Here is a 7,344-nt window from a genome sequence, read left to right on the forward strand (position 1 = left end):
GCACACACATCACACGCACGTACACACAAACACACACAGCGGGCAAGGTCATGCTCCTGATAGGAGAGCCTGGGATCTGTGGCACATTGTTGACAAGAGCAATATTCATCAGGCAGAGCTGAGGCCGCCCTGCTGTCAGTGTGTGATTGGATTAAAGCAGGCCGAGCGCATCTGCCGGCTCCAGGAGGACCCCAAGAAGACCCCAGGTGCTTCCTGCTTCCTGGCCCTGGAGGTCCCTTAGTATCCCGCCCTACCTATGCCCTGCCCTGACAAACTCTCAGCTGGGCATGGGGTGGAAAGAAGCTGGAGTAACCTGAGGGACAAATAATTGGACTCTCATTGGGTCCATAACTATCGCTGCATTACAGAATGTTATATATAAGTGCAAATCCTGTTCACACACATTGGTTAAAATATAGACGCAGGATGTGCACGCCCATGCACGCACGCACGCACGCACGCACGCACACGCGCACACACACACACACACACACACACACACACACACACACACACACACACACACACACACACACACACACACACACACACACACACTGCTAAAATCCCAATATTCATACAATTGTTTAGCTATTTCCCCTACTTTCCAAAGAGTAGAACATCCATATTACACCAAATGTTACAATCACATTAGATTAATAATATTCCAATTAGTCTGTAAGCAATATTGATCGTCTAAATATAAATGAATGTTTTCCAGCTAAACTTAATGCAGATCTGAGAGGTATTGGTTGCTGCGAGATGCTGTAGAATGAATGGTTGGAGAGCTAGCAGGCTTTTGCATTGTAATAACCATATTCAGTAAAATCAATAGCCCCGGAGAGGAGGCAATAATGCAGGCTAACTGCAGGAAATGAAATCCCACTGAGGGAGAGGGGCCAGGTGAGGGAAGTAAAGGGATTTGTACCGAAGTGATGTCCTTTCATTACGGAGAGACCGAGTGAGAGTTGGCCCTGTAACATTACATTTTAGACCAGGTCCTACAGCACAGCATTAGTATTATGCTCTTTACTACCATTGCACATTAGGACACGTTAAATAGATTAGTCCATTAATATATAATTACCATATTTATTCTGCCCCTCGCAAAAGAGTCCCCTTCTTAAGCTTAGCAGATAGATAATCCCGGTACAGCTACTGTAGTGTTGAAGGATAATCTATTGCCGCCACTTCGTAGATACAGTAATTGTGACTGAAATGACTAAAACTGAAATATAGAAAGAAAATAACAATGAGTAGGACTTATTGTATGCTAGCTAGGCTTACTTCTCACATGTTCATAAACACAGAAATATGCAGCATTATGCATTAAATCATTTGTAAATAATTCCCCAAAAACATGATAAGATCAAATGCACTGAACAGATATCCATGTGGCTATCAAGAAGATTCAGAAATCTCATTAAAACGATCATCCGTACAAAATATCATCAGGAAGTCAGTTAAAAACTAAGTCTTATTTACAAATCATGAATTGAATGCCAAAAGTGTTATGATTAACTTTACAGAATGCTTCTACAAAATGATAGCAAGAAGAATGGAGTTTGACAACATCTGAAGCTCCAGTCCTCTTCTAGAGGGTTTAGCATATTAAACGAACAACACACATCAACGCAGGACAGTGGCCTCATGTGGTCAACAATGGAATTACATGATCGCCTAAAGGAACTCAAACCCAACTACAGGGGCTAGAACAATATTGTTTATTTTACTCACAACATTGAGGGAAGCATGTTAACTGTTATTAAAATGTAAGTACTTTAAATTGAATCCACTTTAGACAAATGTACATGTTGAACATGTTTGTAAAATACATAAGCTTGAGACCTATTCTGTGATACAGCTGGTTTGGGGAGAACATTGAGACACACACTGCTGTTTCTGACCAAAGACCACGTAGAGGCTTGAATATAAGAGGCTCTCTGAATATAAAGGAACAATCAGGGACCAGGAGTAACGTGGGGCTGCCCCTGCCCTGAACAAGTAGCCCTCTCACTCTGCATCGCAAAGTCAACCTGACATGGTTCCCCCTTCTCCCCCCCACACTTCTCCTTTCTCCCCCCCACCTCCACTACTCCAGATCTTAATTAAAGCTCTCTCCCCCCACCCCCCATCCCCCTCTCCCCGACCCCCATGCAGCAGGATTATGGGATTACAACAGCGAGGTCCGCTCCTGTGAAAGCCCACTGCGGCGACCAGCGTGGGCCGGCAGCCCCGTGGCACTCCGGAATTCTTCAGCGGGACTAAGGGAGCCCGGCCTTTGTGAGCCGAACAGCGGGATGCTCCCGGCAGTCGCCCATGTTTCCATCCTTTGGAGAGAGAGTGCTTGCATAAAATGAGTAGCCACGTATTCATTGGATCGGAATTCCATTAAGTCGGAATGCCCAAATTACCCCGAAGAGGTGCGAGGGGTGTGGAGCTGTTGTTCACCCCCTTTAGTGTGGCAGAATTAATAAGACTATTATCCAACAATTACCGCTATGCGCAGAACCCAGGATTCATTTCAGTAGAAATCCGATGTCACTAATTAAAACTGTTGCCATCGCTCCGGCCTGAGAGTGATTGTCTCAGAAGATGCATTCCTCACCAAATTACAAAGGCAATTTTATGGGTTGGAAAACCGAGAGCAATTATTTTAACGAGCATAAAGCATTTTCTATCGAGCAGTAGTCCCGGCTGATCTAATATTAGCTTCCGTAGCATAAGCAGCAAAATAAAGAGTGCAGCCAGCAGCAGCAGGAGCAGACAGTCAGGGGAGAGAATGAGCCACCTTCCACAGAGGGCTGTAAACTAGGGGAAGAGACGGCCCCCTGCTGCTTCGCTCTGTGTGGCCACAGACTGTCTGGCTATGGCCCATACAGCAGCCATTTTTACAGGGCACAGATTCATGCACACACAAACACACACAAACAGATGTGTATGCACACTCACACATATACACTAAGAGGTATGCACACCCACACATATGCACTAAGAGGTATGCACACCCACACATATGCACTAAGAGGTATGCACACTCACACATATACACTAAGAGGTATGCACACCCACACATATGCACTAAGAGGTATGCACACCCACACATATACACTAAGAGGTATGCACACTCACACATATACACTAAGAGGTATGCACACCCACACATATACACTAAGAGGTATGCACACTCACACATATACACTAAGAGGTATGCACACCCACACATATACACTAAGAGGTATGCACACCCACACATATACACTAAGAGGTATGCACACCCACACACACACACAAATACAGCCTTAGATTTGACCTGGTATTGATAGGCCTATGGTTGACTGTCTCTGAACACCTGTACGTTTCCATGTTTTGTGGTTAACCATACCTTATTCTTCACTGCTTCAGTAATGGTAGCTAGGAATTACACATACTGGGTAACTGGTTTCTACTGACAAGAACAAAATCACTAATAATTAATAACTGACATTTAATGATTGGTTCTTGTTTTTAACTTGTTTGGCCCTGCACTAGTTAATGACTATTTGGTTGGCTAATTAATATTAGGTTGAGAAGAGAAGGACACAATCAGGTGTGTGGTAAAGCACTGCTGTTAATTGCAGTTTAGCCTGTGGAATGTTTTTGCAAACACAGAACTTTGCTGATATTTTTAGCTTAGAGGTGATATGTAAAACACAGGTATAGCAACCCTTTCAGTGTGTGTGTGTGTGTTTGTGTGTGTGTGTGCATGCTTGTGAGTGTGTATGTCTATGCATATTTGTGTGTGTGTGTGTGTGTGTGTGTGTGTGTGTGTGTGCATGCTTGTGAGTGTGTATGTCTATGCATATGTGTGTGTGTGTGTGTGTGTGTGTGTGTGTGTGTGTGCATGCTTGTGAGTGTGTATGTCTATGCATGTTTGTGTGTGTGTGTGCATGCTTGTGAGTGTGTATGTCTATGCATGTTTGTGTGTGTGTGTGTGTGTGTGTGCCCCCTCTGTTTCTATAATTACCGTGGCATTAACAACCACTATCTATAATTCCCTGTTGCAGTTAAATTTGTTCTGACACTGGGGATCTCCCCAAACTTATCATTACTGATGTGCAAATTATACACATACCTCTGACATGCTCCCCAATTAGTCACTTTGTACTGTTAATTAAGGGGCATTAATCTGGTGAGTGTGTCTCTGGGAACGCAGGCTGAGACTGGCAGCACCACAGGATCAAATGAAATGAGAGAGAGGCAGGGGGGCCAAATCATGGCATGCTGGTATGTGCTCATTTGGCCTGGGCCTGGCACGGGCCATGCCTCACTGCACACAGAGCAAAGAGCCTGGATGAACAGACACAGTAGACGGTTGTATTGTGAATGATGATAGGGGTAATGTGTTATGATACCTGTTATGGGTTGTGTTGGCATGTAGTATGCTGCTTCATAATGCAGACACTACAGTGAGGGAATGAATCATTTGCATATAAATATGCATGTTTCCCCAACCAATTGACCAGGTAATGGGAATTTAGAAAAATTAAAATCCCTGCTACTGTACAGTTGAAGTCGGAAGTTAACATACACCTTAGCCAAATACATTTAAACTCAGTTTTTCACAATTCCTGACATTTCATCTTGCTAAAAATTGTCTTAGGTCAGTTAGGATCACCACTTTATTTTAAGAATATGAAATGTCAGAACAATAGCAGAGAGATTGATTTATTTCAGATTTTATTTATTTCATCACATTCCCAGTGGGTCAGAGGTTTACATGCACTCAATTAGTATTTGGTAGCATTGCCTTTAAATTGTTTAACTTGGGTCAAATGTTTTGAGTAGCTTCCCACAATAAGTTGGGTGAATTTTGGCCCATTCCTTCTGACAGAGCTGGTGTAACTGAATCAGGTTTGTAGGCCTTCTTGCTCGCACACACGTTTTCAATCCTGCCCACAAATTGTCTATGGGAATGAGGTCAGGGCTTTGTGATGGCCACTCCAATACCTTGACTTTGTTGTCCTTAATCCCTTTTGCCACGACTTTGGAAGTATGCTTGTGGTCATTGTCCATTTGGAAGACCCATTTGTGACCAAGTTTTAACTTCCTGACTGATGTCTTGAGATGTTACTTCAATATATCCACATAATTTTCCATCCTCATTATGCCATCTGTTTTGTGAAGTGCACCAATCCCTCCTGCAGCAAAGCACCCCCACAACATGGCACCCCTGTGCTTCAATGTTGGGATGGTGTTCTTCGGCTTGCAAGCCCCCCCCCCCCCTTTTTCCTCCAAACATAACAATGGTCATTATGACCAGAGGACATTTCTCCTAAAAGTATGATCTTTGTTCCCATGTGCAGGGCCTTTTTTTATGGCGGTTTTGGAGCAGTGTCTTTGTCCTTGCTGAGTGGCCTTTCAGGTTATTTTGATATAGGACTCGTTTTACTGTGGATATAGATACTTTTGTACCTGTTTCCTCCAGCATCTTCACAAGGTCCTTTGCTGTTGCTCTGTGATTGATATGCACCTTTCGCACCAAAGAACATTCATCTCTAGGAGACAGAACACGTCTTCTTCCTGAGCGGAATGACGGCTGCGTGGTCCCATGGTGTTTATACGTGCGTACTATTGTTTGTACAGATGAACGTTGTACCTTCAGGCGTTTGGAAATCGCTCCCAAGGATGAACCAGATTTGTGGAGGTCTACAATTTTTTTCTGAGGTCTTGGCTGATATCTTTTGATTATCCCATGATGTCAATTAAAGAGGCACTGAGTTTGAAGGTTGGTCTTGAAATACATCCACAGGTACACCTCCAATTGACTCAAATGATGTCAATTAGTCTATCAGAAGCTTCTAAAGCCATGACATCATTTTCTGGAATTTTCCAAGCTGTTCAAAGGCACAGTCAACTTAGTGAATGTAAACTTCTGACCCACTAGAATAGTGATACAGTGAATTATAAGTGAAATAATCTGTCTGTAAACAATTGTTGGAAAAATGATTTGTGTCATGCACAAAGTTTGTGGCATGCCAAAACTATAGTTTGTTAACAAGAAATTTGTGGAGTTGTTGAAAAACTAGTTTTAATGACTCCAACCTAAGTGTACATAAACTTCTGACTTCAACTATATGTTGAAAAATACCATAGCATCTATATGTTCAGCTCACCATTCATGACCTTAAACATATTCCACATTTCACTAACTCTGTCCTTGTATGACCTGTGGTCTCTGTCCACCACACAGATAAACTGTATCTTACCGCACAAAGCCCAAACTGTACCGCACACAGTATGCTATCCCTCCACAGAAGGAGGGATATGCTATTCCTCCACACAGTATGCTATCCCTCCACAGAAGGAGGGATATGCTATTCCTCCACACAGTATGCTATCCCTCCACAGAAGGAGGGATATGCTATTCCTCCACACAGTATGCTATCCCTCCACAGAAGGAGGGATATGCTATTCCTCCACACAGTATGCTATCCCTCCACAGAAGGAGGGATATGCTATTCCTCCACACAGTATGCTATCCCTCCACAGAAGGAGGGATATGCTATTCCTCCACACAGTATGCTATCCCTCCACAGAAGGAGGGATATGCTATTCCTCCACACAGTATGCTATCCCTCCACTATCCCTCCACACTATTGGGCAAATTGAAGCAGATCTCCCATCCACACGTATTCATCAGCCCTCCCACCCCATCCAGCAGTGTCCCTTCATCCCCCATTATATTTCTAATTAGTACGGACCCGCTCATCCAACAGTCACTGTGGTCGAAGGTACACTGCCAATTTTAGGACAGCCTCAGCCTCAAGCCTCACTGAGGATGCAGCATCACATGCCCTTACACAGCCAACTGTTTTTCTGCCACTGTTCTCTGTGGATGGTACTGTGGAAGGTGCTGTGGATGGTGCTGTGGATGAAGAGTGATCCAGGTAACTCTAGCAGATGTAACAGCATGTATTATAGATGAGTGACACTCTTCTTATTGGAGATACTCATTATGGCATAAGTGCTCTAATGCATGATGGTTGCGGGATGGATGTTCTGCTTAGTAAGCAGAGGGGCCCTGGGTATGGGTGATATTTTGAGTCTATTCATCTAATTCTACATTTAATGTTTCCTAATACACATAAATGTTACATTCCTTGAATCTCAATACACAAAAGTTGAATATCCACTAAACCTCTTTTTGATTTGTTGTGTAGCCCTGGGGTGGTGGAGAGAATGGAAATCCATGTAGTGTAATATGTATGGAAAAGAAATATGTAACGAGCTGTTTATCTGACTCTGTCCTCAGTCTTCTGCACATCTGGAACCTAAATTACAATGGCTGAAAACAAGGGAAAA

At 43.3% G+C, this 7,344-nt stretch overlaps 1 pseudogene; it reads left to right on the top strand.

Annotated features, from left to right (window-relative positions):
• The window catches only part of LOC129834924 (ribonuclease inhibitor-like), a 12,545-nt pseudogene extending 5,621 nt beyond the window's left edge, over positions 1 to 6,924 (top strand).
• Positions 6,925 to 7,344: the final 420 nt, after the last annotated feature.

Source organism: Salvelinus fontinalis, chromosome 35, assembly GCF_029448725.1.
Source record: "Salvelinus fontinalis isolate EN_2023a chromosome 35, ASM2944872v1, whole genome shotgun sequence".
In the NCBI taxonomy this organism is placed as follows: Eukaryota; Metazoa; Chordata; class Actinopteri; order Salmoniformes; family Salmonidae; genus Salvelinus; species Salvelinus fontinalis.